A 13428-nucleotide genomic window follows, 5' to 3' on the forward strand; every position below is an offset into this window, starting at 1 on the left:
GGCATGCCATTTATTCTTTGTATCCCTCCGCGCATGTATGTTTACTTTGTGAAAATATGCTTTGAACTTCGCCACAGATCTATATTGCTCGTATAAGCTTGGCGAGAGTCGGGATGTTGGTTCACTAGCATATGTAAATCCATGTCGTATAGTACAAAAAATATTATTTTTCTTATGCACACGACGCGTTGGTGGTAAACCACAACGAAGCATACCTCGCGACTTCACAGGTATCTGTAGGCACCTGAGGGAACTACGACTCCTCTGGTTCTCTCCATGCCAACATAGCAATAATCAAGATCAACCAAGCATAGTGGAAAGTTGTACCTTTCTCCTAGACCTCGTGACAGTCGTCCAAGAACTCCTTGCATAGGTATCCGACCTAGTTATACTGAACCTCATTGGCACACTGCATGACTAACGACACCACCAACGTAGGAACTTCGTTCGCGCGACATTTCCTCATAATCTTCTTGGCCAATATGTGCGTCGTGAAGTGAACTACTTGGTCGCTGATCGAATTTATGTCATATCCCCTTTTTCCTTTGACTAACCCAAACTTTTTCTTCATATTTTCCACTACAGCACAGTCCTGATCCTTTCCAACGAACTCCTCCACGGGGTTTTGTCCTTGGTATGGCAATCTTGTGATCCTCCAAATCAGCATAGCGTTTATGGGGATCTTATTATCGAACCATAAATTTCCATCGTGCACCAGCACGAGCAACTGCCTCACACACATTGTGCTCCCCGCACTTCTACCAAAGTGCGACACGTTCAACATATTTAGCAGTCCTGACTGTGTTAACCTGTTCGCCCATTGTTGTGGCTCTAACCTCGTCACTCCGTTGTCCCGGTAATGCACCTATTTCAAATATCGATCTAGTGCAAACTAAGGGTACTTCTTCCTATCGTTAAAATCGTAATCCGCAAGCTTCAGCTGCAGAATTTTTCCTAAAACTTCTCCTTTAAAGGGTACTACTTCCAGCAAGAAGGGTGTAAATGTGCCATACTTTGCATCCTTTGATTATTTTACTGGTTTGGCATTTGGTTTCCTTGGCAGGATGTATGGTGGTAGGGGTGATAAAAATATTGTGCCACCTTCCTCCGCCTATATCTCCTCCACTTCTTCGTCACTGTCTTTGACTAGCTCGGGTTTTTGCTGAGGTTTAGCGAGTTTCTTATCTTGTTTCTTCTTGCTCCTCACTTCCTTAGTCAGATTCTTTATCGACAATCTCCTCTGTTTCTGCGGTGATGGTGATGCTACTTCAAGCATATGAGCTAGCGTTGCAGGCGTACCAACGATTGCTGCAACGACTGCTTCCATGACTCCTTCTATGCCTCTTTCGTCGAATATATGCACAAATTCTTCAGTTGACAAAATGTTCATGCATAAATTCTCTGCAATTTCTTCGCACTATGAACACTCGAGCTCTCAATTCAACAAATGTCTTGACTGGGTGAGAGGCAGCTTATTTATAACAATTCTGAAATTCAAACCCCATCATTAGATTTTATTTTTGTCCAGATTGTGTTCATATTTACTCATTAATTGCATATCTATCCTTAGATTTTGCCAATTTGTCCTCATAAATGCAAGTTTCTGTGTATTTTTCCCTTTTAACGGTCATATTTCTATTTTCCGACGAACTTCGACGCATTCCACATTGTCGCACACATCCCATTTTCCGTCGCGGCTCCTACGAACTTCAACATACTCCAGACTATAGCGAAGAAACTTCCTACATCGAAGCTCTTAGTAGCGTAGTTTATAGTCCAATGGCCACTTTCAACTGCAGTTGGCACTAAGACTTTTCTTCTTTCTTCCTCAAGGCGAAGCCGTAGGGACAGGGTTGTCCATATGCAACTTTAATCTACTACCATTTACTCTTCCTTGAATCAACTCTCCATTTAACTTCGCTAACTAAACTACGCCTCCATCAGTAATATACTTGATAACATATGGGCCTAACCAATGCATTTTGAATTTTCCTGGGAACTTCACAAACTTACTATCATAGAGGAAAACAAGGTCTCCTATCCAGAACTTCTTTTGCTTAATATGCCTATCATGCTAGGCCTTTTATCTTGCTTTTTGTACTTTTTGATGGAATCCTACTATAAATCTATCTTCTTCCAAAACAATCAACTGCGACATTCTTTCCTCCATTATGTCAGGGTCTGCCATATTTGTAAAAGTTGTAATCCTTAGGCTAGGCACAATGTATTCCATGGGAATCACATCTTCTTGCCCATAAACTAATCTGAAGGGTGTCTGACCTGTTAACTTCTTGCATGTAGTTCTATAAGCCCAAAATATTGTTGGAATCCTAAGGTCTCAATCATCTCGGTTTACATTGCATACCTTAGTCAGTGCATTTTCCAAAATCTTGTTAAATGCTTCCACAGTTCCATTGGCTTGAGGGTGATAAGGAGTAATTTTTTGGTGATAAACTTGGAATTCCCCAGTCAATGCTTCAATGGTTTTATTCAGAAAGTGGGGACCTTGGTCACTCATCAAGATCTTTGGACACCCAAATATAGACATTATGATTAAAGAATGAACTTCGCAGCAGTCTTTGCGCTGCAATCTCTTACTGGTTGTGCTTCGACCCATATTTTCAAATAATTAGTTGCAATAACTATGTACCTCACACCAGTCCTCTTTCTAGGTGGATTGATAGGTCCAACAAAATCAATAACCCATTTATCAAAAGCCTATAATGTAACCTATGGTACCAGTGGCATCTCATCCCTTCTTGAAGGTTTTCTTGTTCTTTGACATATATCACAAGCTCTGCAATACTCCTTTGCATCTCTATGTAGTATAGGCCACCGCAATCCTGCTCTTAAAATCTTCTGCGCAGTAGCTTCTCCTACATAATGTCCACCAATTGCGCCTTCATGAGCCACTAATTCTTTCTTCTGCTTCGTAGTATATTCTGAAGGAGCCATTTGTCTGTTCAAAAACTGAATAATGTCTGCAAAATGATCACCTGCAACTCTAATTGCAAATAACCACACATTAGGGAGATTATCTTCTATGCTGGTTGGTTCTTCACATGTTTCCAATCTTGACAAATGGTCAAGTCTTGCATTCAATCTTCCTGGCTTAACAATAATTTCAAAGTCATATCCTTAGAACAACAATAACCATTTGCAAATATTCCCTCCTAAAACAGGCTTATTAACCAAATACTTTAATGCAAAATGATTTGTAAACATCTTGGAATGTGACCCTAGCAAATGATGTCTAAACTTTTGCAAGGAATATACCATTGCCAATCCTTCCCTTTATGTGGTTGTGTAATTCTTCTCTGCCTTAGATAGTTTCCTACTTGCAAAAGCTATAGGATGATCAATTTCTCCTACACCAAGTTGTGTTGTATCACTCCTAAAGCTATACAAGAAACATCCACATGTACACGAAATTCCTTATTCCAATAAGGAAATACTAGTATAGGAGCAACTACCATATTTTCCTTCAATATGTGAAGGCTCTTTTGACATTATTCATCACATTGAAAAGTGACATCTTTCTTCAACAATTTTTCCATAGGCACAGTAATCTGAGCATATCCTTTGATAAACTTTATGTAATATCCTGTATGTCCCAATGTAGTGCGAAGTTGTCTTACTGTCTTTGGTGGAGGTAAGTTCACAATGATAGCAATTTTCACAAGGTCCACCATCAATCCTTGCTTGCAAACAATATGTCCCAACAATATACCAAAATGTACACAAAATATGCACTTCTTTAAGTTCAAGGAGATCTGATATTGTCTACATGTATCAAGCATAAGTCTTAAACTTCCAGTATGTTTGCTTAACAACCCAAATATTTTCCAATCATCAAAGTATACCTCTAGAAACTTGTGGATATATTATTTGAAAGTTGCGACCACCACTCTTGAAAATATAGTAGGGGCATTCTTCAGTCCAAAAGGCATCATTGTGTATTGATATGAACCCCATTTTGTAGCAAAGGTGGTCTTATGTTGATCTTCAAGTGCAATTCTAATATGATGATATCCTGAAAATCCATCTGTAAATGAATAAACTTCCTAACCTCCTACATTGTCTAATACTTCATTTGTGAAGGGGGTAGGGAAAGGATCATGTAAGCATGCATCATTTAACTTCCTCAAATCAACACAGATCTTGATTTCTCCTTGAGTTTTCTTTTCTTGTACCACCATAGGACTTACCCATTTTGATTCTTCCACGGGTTTATCCAACTCAATTTTTACTTTCTCCTTATATTTCAAATTCAATCTGTAAGGTCTTTGCTTAACTGGCTTCGCTTCAGGCTTAAGTGGGATCTTCATAACTCCTAAATCTCCTATTATACCCTTAATTTATGAAAACTTGGTGGGAAACAATGCCTGATATTCATGAAGTTATTCTGTCACTTTTCTGACGGTTTCTTCATCCCAATAATCTCCTATAGTTGCAAACTTTGATTCCTCTTCTGATCCTATATTTACCTTTTTTGTCTTTACTGGCTTTGTTATATCTTGTATCTCTGGCTCAAGTCCATTTACTTCGCGGTGTCCTTCTGATTCTACTATGTTAATGTTGCGAGGATCTTCTTCTTCTTATGTAATAAGGTTGTAGCATTCTAGTGCATGTTCTATCTATGCAGCCTAATCAGGTTGCTGCCATGTCCTTGGAAATGAATTCTCAAAGATCTTCTTCTTAACTGTCTGAAGAGTTGAATCTATATATGGACAATCATGTTCAAAGCTAAATGTCAATATAAATCCATCAACCATATCTTCCCAACTTTCATTACCATGTCGAAGCTTAGTTTCTAAGTATCAGTTCTGAGGAATTGTCTCCAATGTATGAATGAACCCATGTACCCATTCTTGTTGTGGAATCTCCTTCCATGTTGTAGTACATAGCCGGATATGCTTCCTAGTACTGGTTTCACCATCATATTTCAACTCCATTTCTATGTTTATATGACCAATTCTTATCCACATCAGTCTTCAACATTCCTGCCAACCTTCTATATTCTTCTTATGTGTACCCCACAATCTAGTAGGAGTAGCTTTTAGGGCTATATCCAAAGCTAACAATCTTTGACTTTTTGGAATATGTTCCTCATAATCATCAAGAAAAACATTCACATCACCTAAGCCATCATAAGAAGGCAGGTTACATACCTCATATGTCATGCATCGAAGTCATTTAGTAACTCTTGCACAACGCCTTGTAGATACTTCATGTAGCCCGTTCTGCTAATTCTCCAATTCTTCTTCCGAGTCTAATGCATAAGAACTATCATGCACCCAAGTTAACTTGCCCTCTGTAGTAGGGTTAACAAAGTCATGTTCCTTTTCTGTCAATTGATAAATATTATCTATATCATTTGCGCAATACTCTTCTCTAACTGGCTCTGTATACCTTGTTCCTTCTGATGGATCGAAGGGAACAATTACCCTCATATTATTCCATTCAAATATCATTTGTCTCCTCTTTAGATTAGTTATAGCCATGTTATCAAATGCCCAATCAAGTCCAAGTAATGTAGGATAGAGGTTACTATCATCCACAATTTATATTACTTCAAAGTCAGTAGTAGTGCGAACTCCTTCAATGTCCACCGTCGCACCTGATAATCTTCCTAAGGGAAAGATATTTTGTTGATTTTCCATCCTTAGCTGAATAGGTGACCATTATAGCTTCGAATTACCCATTAAATCCCATGTCTGCTTCATCACAACATTAGCTTTAGATCCCAGATCTAAAATAACTTGATCCATCTCATAATCTCCTATTTGCGCACTAAGCCTCACTTCTCTTCATATTCTCTTCTACTGATGCAAATTGTTAGCTATGCACAACTCACTTTGCGGTATTTCTTTAGATGCACATGAATCTATCGATTCCTGAAGTCCTTCTCCAGCTTTTTGATCTCTTAATAACTTCATACAAGTTTGCAGTAAAGAGTTTTAAATGCCTTCTTGGTTCTTTGACTCTTGATCTTGTGTCAAAGCTTGTTTTTGTGTCGAAGATGATGCTATGTTGCAGTTACTTTTCTATTTCGGTTGTGCACTAGATGTCAAAGCTCCAACATCCATAAAGCTTCGCTTAGCTTCCATAAACACTTCTTTTTCCTTCCAAATATCAAAGACAAGAGCTTTTTCAATAGTCTTTCTAACCCACACAGTTTCATTTACTTTGTCATCACCGGTTGCAGTTCCACTTCTAGTAACAATATTGATTCAGGGATCATTAGTTCTTCTTTCGACAGTCATCATCTGGATATTCTGTGTCAATGGTTGGTTTCTCTTTTCTTGCATTTTTTCCATAAGTACCGGACATTTTTCGATTACATAGTCAAATGCTTTACAAATACTTACATGTCGTAGTGGGATTCTGACAGTCTCTTGCAAAGTGTCACAACTGGCCGTAGTTATAGCAAATAATCTGTCCACATCCTCGACCAGCTCCGCCACCTCGACCTCTTCCTTTATAACTGCCTCGACCATTGCGCTATCCATTATCCTCATGTCCATGTTCTTCTACTTACATTCTATAAGTGTCAGCATCGAGCTCCATCATTAGCTCACAAGCTTGACAGTGGTTCTCATCATGTCCTACCGATTTACAGAGCTTGCAATACAAGTTCCTGGAAGTCTTCACATATTTTTGCAACAAATAACAACCTTTTGATCTATGTTCGCTTCTAATTTTACATATCTCACACCCTAGGATGGATCTGACATTCAAAGGATTCAGTGCTCCACTAGCCATGTAGTTTCTGAAGAGAGGGCATTGTTCTTTAGAGTGGCCTTCTGATTTGCACTTCGTACACCACACTTATTCTCTGAATTCTTTGCTTTTCTTCATATCTTGTAACTGTAGAGTCAAATTTGCCAGTTGACTCTGAATTTGTTGCATACCTGCATTGGTATCTCCTATAGGCGAAGCTTCTAATTTCATTGTCAGTTCTAGAGCTTTGGCTTGAGTTTCTATCTTCTGTTGTGTCAAAGGCAATCTGATATGTGGCAACAACGCATCTATGAGCCATTCCTTATGTTGTTACGGAGCTATGTTGAAGCTCACCTGATCCAATAATACTTTGAATCTCTGTTCAAATTCCCGAACAAACTCAGTAGGCCTTTGTTTGATTTATTTTAACTCTGTGATACATTGCGATTTAGGCTTTGATTTCTTGAATTCTTTTACCAACTCTGTTTCCATGTCTGCGAATGATCTGCTCTGATTGCTTGAATACTTCATGTACCTTGTCAATGATATATCTCAGAATGTCATGATGAGTTGCACCTTTTTTATATTTTCATCATGGACCTGCTTCACTGTCCATACTGCTTCGCATAAAAACCAGAATTGTTCCGGATCTTGTGATCCAGTTCCTTTAAAAACAGGTAGCTTAATATCATCGACCATATTTATTTTCGGAGGGGGAGGGGGAGGGGGATTCATAAGGGTGGGGGGGCAGGGAAAACCAAAATCACCTTGATTATTATTTGATTATGGCTTCGACGAACTTTCAGGCTGGAAGGGTGAATACTGCGGTGTTACTTCAGGATTTTCAATGAGGCTTTCTTCATTTTCAGTTTCACTTAAAAGAGGTCTATAGTAATTTTCTATGAAAGTCTTAGGATCTTGGCCATGATATCTCTTTCTAGTGCCTATTCTATATCTTTTACCACTTTTCATTGTTCCAGTCTCTTCTTCAGATCTTCTCCCAAACATAAGTAAACTAATAATCTGACTGCATTCATAAAACTCCCTTTTCACACAAAAGCATCTTAACTTGGAGTTTGAAAGATCTCAAGTAGTTACCTCACAGTCCTTTGAAAAATTGTTGTTCTACTTCATTGTAGGACATAGCCAAGTCTACCTTGAACTCAGTAATGAATCCTCCCAAGATGTTATCAATCCATAAATCAACATCTCTTGAAATCCTATTGTCGGTGTTCTTGAGTCGCTGTATCAATTCAGGAGTCCACTCCTTAGGTTCATCTCCTTTAAAACAATCTTTTCTTTCGGTCAACCTTGATATCCACTCATACAACTCCACATAAAACGAACCAAAGAAAATTTCGTATTGATCTTCGAAAATATACTTTTGTAACCACCTTTCAGATGATAAACGAGGGTTTCTATTCTCTTGATCTACAAATTCTCGTTCCTTCTGTTCTACCCAATCTTGAATTTATTTCTTCGATGGATGCCACATAAATATATCCATCAAATAGATCCCGACCTAAAAACGAAACCATTTGATGGCTTTTAGGTTGGGCTGACCCAAGTTTGATCCCTTACTTCACACCATCAAAACCCTCAATCACTAGCCCTTTCAGTAACAACTTGCGAGCAGATCACAGTCTTGCCCGAAGTGACTATGGGAGGATGCAGAACCAGGTTTTTGCAGCCTTGAGGGATAACGTGATGTGGTATTTTAATGTTTTATGATACTTAACATGCATACATTACTTCGCATTCATACATTACTTTGCCACATTACATTCATCACTTAAAACATATCATATAAACCCTTAATCGTTATTGCGTTGTAATAAAATGCAACTGTAATAAAATTGTTATGCTACAATAGATAATAAGAAAATATACACATGAAGACACATATTTTACCGTGGTTCATCCCAATGTGGGACTATGTCCACAAGAATTGTTGCTTATAATAGAGAATTTGTACAACAAACAATTTTTAGCCTGCGCACTCAGTTGTGGGTTGTTTGTGTGCTCAGCTGCTGACTCAGGCCTCTGCGCACTCAACTACGGAGCCTCGCCTTACTTCCAAAGTAAATATAACAAGATACAACCATAACACAGATTTGGATCATAAGATGATATATGATGATTCTCTTCTTTATTATTCACCCCTATATACTATTACATTGAGGGATATATCATCTCAATACCACAGTCCATATACTATGGACTTCCCTAATACAAGTTATTATGGTCTGAAAACCATTCATCATATACAAAATAGTATTCTTTTACGGAAAGGGAGGGCCTTCGAACGACTCCAAAGCCCATATATCGCGCTGTATATCTACTGTGCAGGCCATTTTGGTGCTCCACTGCTCTACTTCGTGGTCCACTTCGCGCTCTACTGGATCCTTTACTTTGCAAAATGCAAAGTCTTTATCAAAATCTATGCCAAGTTGGGTTGCGTCCAACAATAATAGTTTGACATTGTGATAAAATATAAAACAAGGAACCATAAAACAAGTTATGGATTGCTTAAGATACCTTGCAAGAAAATGATTTAGCATGGTAGGCTATATAATTCTTCTTAGATAGAGTTTTGCATCCAATTTGATCCTCCAAAAAGCATCTATAACCAAAACATTTCTACTTTTGTTTGCATATGCACAATGTGGGGCTTCTAATGGATGGTGAGCCTGCATATGAAATCTTATAAATGGCTCTGCATGTTGATAAAGGTGAAGAGGGTACCAAAACAAACAAACAGTTAAAACAAACCCTATGCAACATTTATCTTCAACAATCCATATTCTCAGTCAATTGATAATTCTCAAGACTTATGAGGAAACAATAAATTTCAAACTAAAACCCAACACAAAACCCTAGTTATTCTTGCCCTGCTATTAAAGGGAAATCATGAAAGGTACCTATCGGCATGGATAAGCATGGTGTAAATCTGGCAAAAATTCTGATAGTGATCGCATTATGATTATCCCAAACACGAATAGGTTAAATGGTTTGTTTAACCACAAGCTAGCACTACTTTTGTTATTATTGGTCGGAGGAGAATAGATCGACGTTGATGTCATTGTTGAACTCTTTGCAATAGATTCTGCACAAGTTTTGGCATTTTGTCTATAACCAATTTACAATTCACGGGAAATAAAAAGGCCACATTATTGGGGTCATACATAGAGTAGCTAACAATCATTCCTACTTATGTTTTCATATGCACAATGATGGGCTTCTAATGGATGGTGAGCCTGCATATGAAATCTCATGGTGTCCACAATCTTCTAAATGGCTCTGCATGTTGATAAAGGAGAAGAGGGTACGAAAACAAAAAAAGAAGAAGGTTAAAACAAACCCTATGCAAAATTTATCTCCAACAATCCATGTTCTCAATCGATTGATAATTCTCATGACTTTTGAGGCAACAATGTGGCCTTCATCCTTGGTTTCCGTGCTATGTGAGGACTATATTATTCTTCTTGTTATCCCGGGTAGCATTACTAGCAAGTTCCAAAACCTCACCAACGATATATTCAAAACAATAGTGAGGTACGCTAGAGCACCAACCCTGACACACTCTGCATACTTTTGGCTAGAAGGAACCTGGAAATTCTTCCTACCGAGAATTGCAAGCCATCCTTCTGTGACTTGGACACAAACTTTGTAGACTTGGCCTTCTTGCGACTCCCTTTTGCAACAGAAGAACTCATTTTTGTAGTGATTTAGACTCAGGAACCAAACCTCATATTTTGCGTTTCCTAATTAAATTGGCACTAATCTCTATTTCCTTCCATCAACTCTTTGATATCCTAAAATAGCGAAAGTTTTTTCACTAAAGTTACATTCAAATCACCTTATGCCTCATTAGTAATCCTACTAAGGATAACCTTATTGAGCCATAGGAGAGTTAGTCAGTGAAGATATGTTTCTTAAGTGACAATGGTGATTGTCATAGTATTTCCCTATGGGGTTGTGCCTTGTGGATTAGAGCTTTTATCATCCAATACAATTTGAAGTGTAATAGGCTTGAATCAAGATGAAGAATGCATACCACATGGAGCAATAACCTATGTGTAATAGTTTGACATTGTGATAAAATATCAAAAAGGAACCACAAAACAATTTATGGATTGCTTAGGATACCTTGCAAGAAAATGATTTAGCATGGTAGGCTATGTAATTCTTCTTAGATAGAGTTTTGCATCCAATTTGATCCTCCAAAAATCATCTATAACCAAAACAATAAATTTCTCTACTACTTTTGGCAATTGTTATGGAATTGGTTTATACCAAACAAAGGGAAGTATTTCCTTCCATTCACATGATAATGAATCAATTGAGGTAGCAAATTGCACTATGATTCAATCATTATGTATATTCAATTAGAAACATTCAAAAATATAGAACGTCAACATCCCATGTCTACAACATAATTACAATCATGAAATACACAATGATATACACGAAGTGATAAGCACTTCATCTTTTGAAGCATGTCTTGGATTCTTGTTCAATAATGCATTATCTATTTTGGAACTTTGGGTTCATATTGGAGGTGATAAGGATGAAAGAGGTCATTGCAAAATAATATGTAATAAAGTTCCTTGCCCACATCTAAAAGATTCATAATCAAATTCAAAAAGCTTAATATAATAACATTCATTAAATTTACCCAAAAAAATGAACTACTCATCTCCTCAACTAAGAGTTACATTAAAAATGAATACAATAATAACCCATGATGATGTAATGATTCTCCCTATGATCTCCTTGAATGATGAATCACTTTTCTAACCTACTCATATTATTTATATAATTATGATTATATACACTTATTATTACAATATCATATATTTTTTAAAAGAAAATTTCACTTTAAAAACAAAACAAAAGCATGAGCATAAATCAGGTCAAAGCAACCTAACCCTATGGATTTTAATAACTTTTCCATTAGTTTGCTTGTACTTCTCACGCATGCAAAGTCCAATATATCTGATAAATGTAAATACATGAAGTTGTTGTTGTGGGAATTTTATACAGAGAACAATGCTAAGATGCTTAAAGGAGAGGGGCCCGTACCTGGGCTACAAAGGATAAAGTGTCTATTTCGTTCTTCCTCGTGCACATTTTGACAATAGAATTCTATGGAAATTCTGGTATTTTGGAAAAATGTAACAACCCTGGTGAAAATTCCATGTAATAAAAGTAAATAAAGTTAAAAATAATAACCACGGTTGATGAGACACTTATTCCAAGCTGAATGTTGGGCAAGACATCCTAGTGGGTGTTCATTTGGTTTATTATGGCTAAGGAAATTGGCAAAGGTAATAGCTACGGCTTTGGGAAGGAAAAATGACATTTTTGGCACATTTATTTATGAAAATAAAGGAAATTAGGAGAAAAGGAAGGTGAAAGGTCACACACTGCATGTGAGGAGGAAATTGAAGGAAAATAATGGAAAATGAAGAAAATAGATGCCTATTCATAAAAAGGCTTCAAAGGATCAGTTGGCAACCTTTTCTCAGTTCAGTTTTGGAGCTCTCTCATTATTCTCTCTCTCTCTCTCTCACTCTTGGACACTTAGAGTTTTCTTGGAGCATTTTTGCATTGGATCAAGAAAGGCAAAGAAGGCAAGAGGAAGCAAAGATCAAGCAGGGAAAGGCAAGATCAAACAGTTACAACGTGATTCATTGCAGGTATCGATTTGCATGTGCATTTTCCTTTCTAGATTTGTCATGCATGGTATTGCATGTGGTTCTTTTGCTACTGTGGCATGGGTTTTGCCAGGTGTAACAATGTTTCAACCTAGCCTTTCCATTTTCAGATAGCCATGGTGTGATGGGGTTCTCATGTTTTAGTTGAGTTGGATTGCCAGATGGATTCAAAGCTGAGTGAGTTAGATCTTTGAAATGATAGAACACATGGCCTAGTAACCCCTGAACCAGACTGTGGGTTGCTCTAAAGTCGAATTTTGTGTTGCCCAGATGGCTTAGGAATACTTGCCGGTGAATGGAAAGATATACGGTAAAGCTAAGAAGTGGTTTGCTCTTCGTTGGGCCTAGTAATCCCGGGTTTGGGATATGCGATAAAGCCTGGAGAGTGGGTCTCGGTTTAGGGCCTAGTGATCCAAGTTTGGATTGCGGTAAAGCCTGAGAGACTAGGAGGCAGGAAAATTCCTCACGGTGTAGGTGGAGAAATCCGATGGCATCCATTCTTGTTTGGCCTAGTGATCGGGTGGAGATCACGATAAAGCCTATTATGATGTGTTCATTGTGTTGGCCTAGTGATCTGGGATGGATTACGGTAAAACATGGTTTCTATTGATGAGGGTGAGGTAGTTTAACCTCGATATGCCTTGGTTGGTTCTTTTGGTTTGAGTCCCACATTCATGCTTGGAATATGGCATGGGGGTGAATGGCTGAAGAGAGATTTGGCTCAGCCATTCTATGGTCGGGTGGAATGTGGAAGTCCCATCTCGAGTTTGTTTTTTGCATCATTAATGAAAAGTTATTCCTCCTTGTATTTTTATGAGTATTTTGATGGATTATATGTGGTCTATATGGCTATACTTTCATGAGTGCTTCTGTTTTTATTACGCTGGTTATATGTGTGTTTTATGACAACAACTATTTATGGCTCTCAACATGTTTTTACTTGTAAATGAATGGATAATGTATCTATGGTCTAATAGATGGTAAA

This window comes from Pinus tabuliformis, chromosome 4_2 (genome assembly GCF_031772625.1).
Source record: "Pinus tabuliformis cultivar Carrire ecotype Pingquan chromosome 4_2, CPIR1, whole genome shotgun sequence".
In the NCBI taxonomy this organism is placed as follows: domain Eukaryota; kingdom Viridiplantae; phylum Streptophyta; class Pinopsida; order Pinales; family Pinaceae; genus Pinus; species Pinus tabuliformis.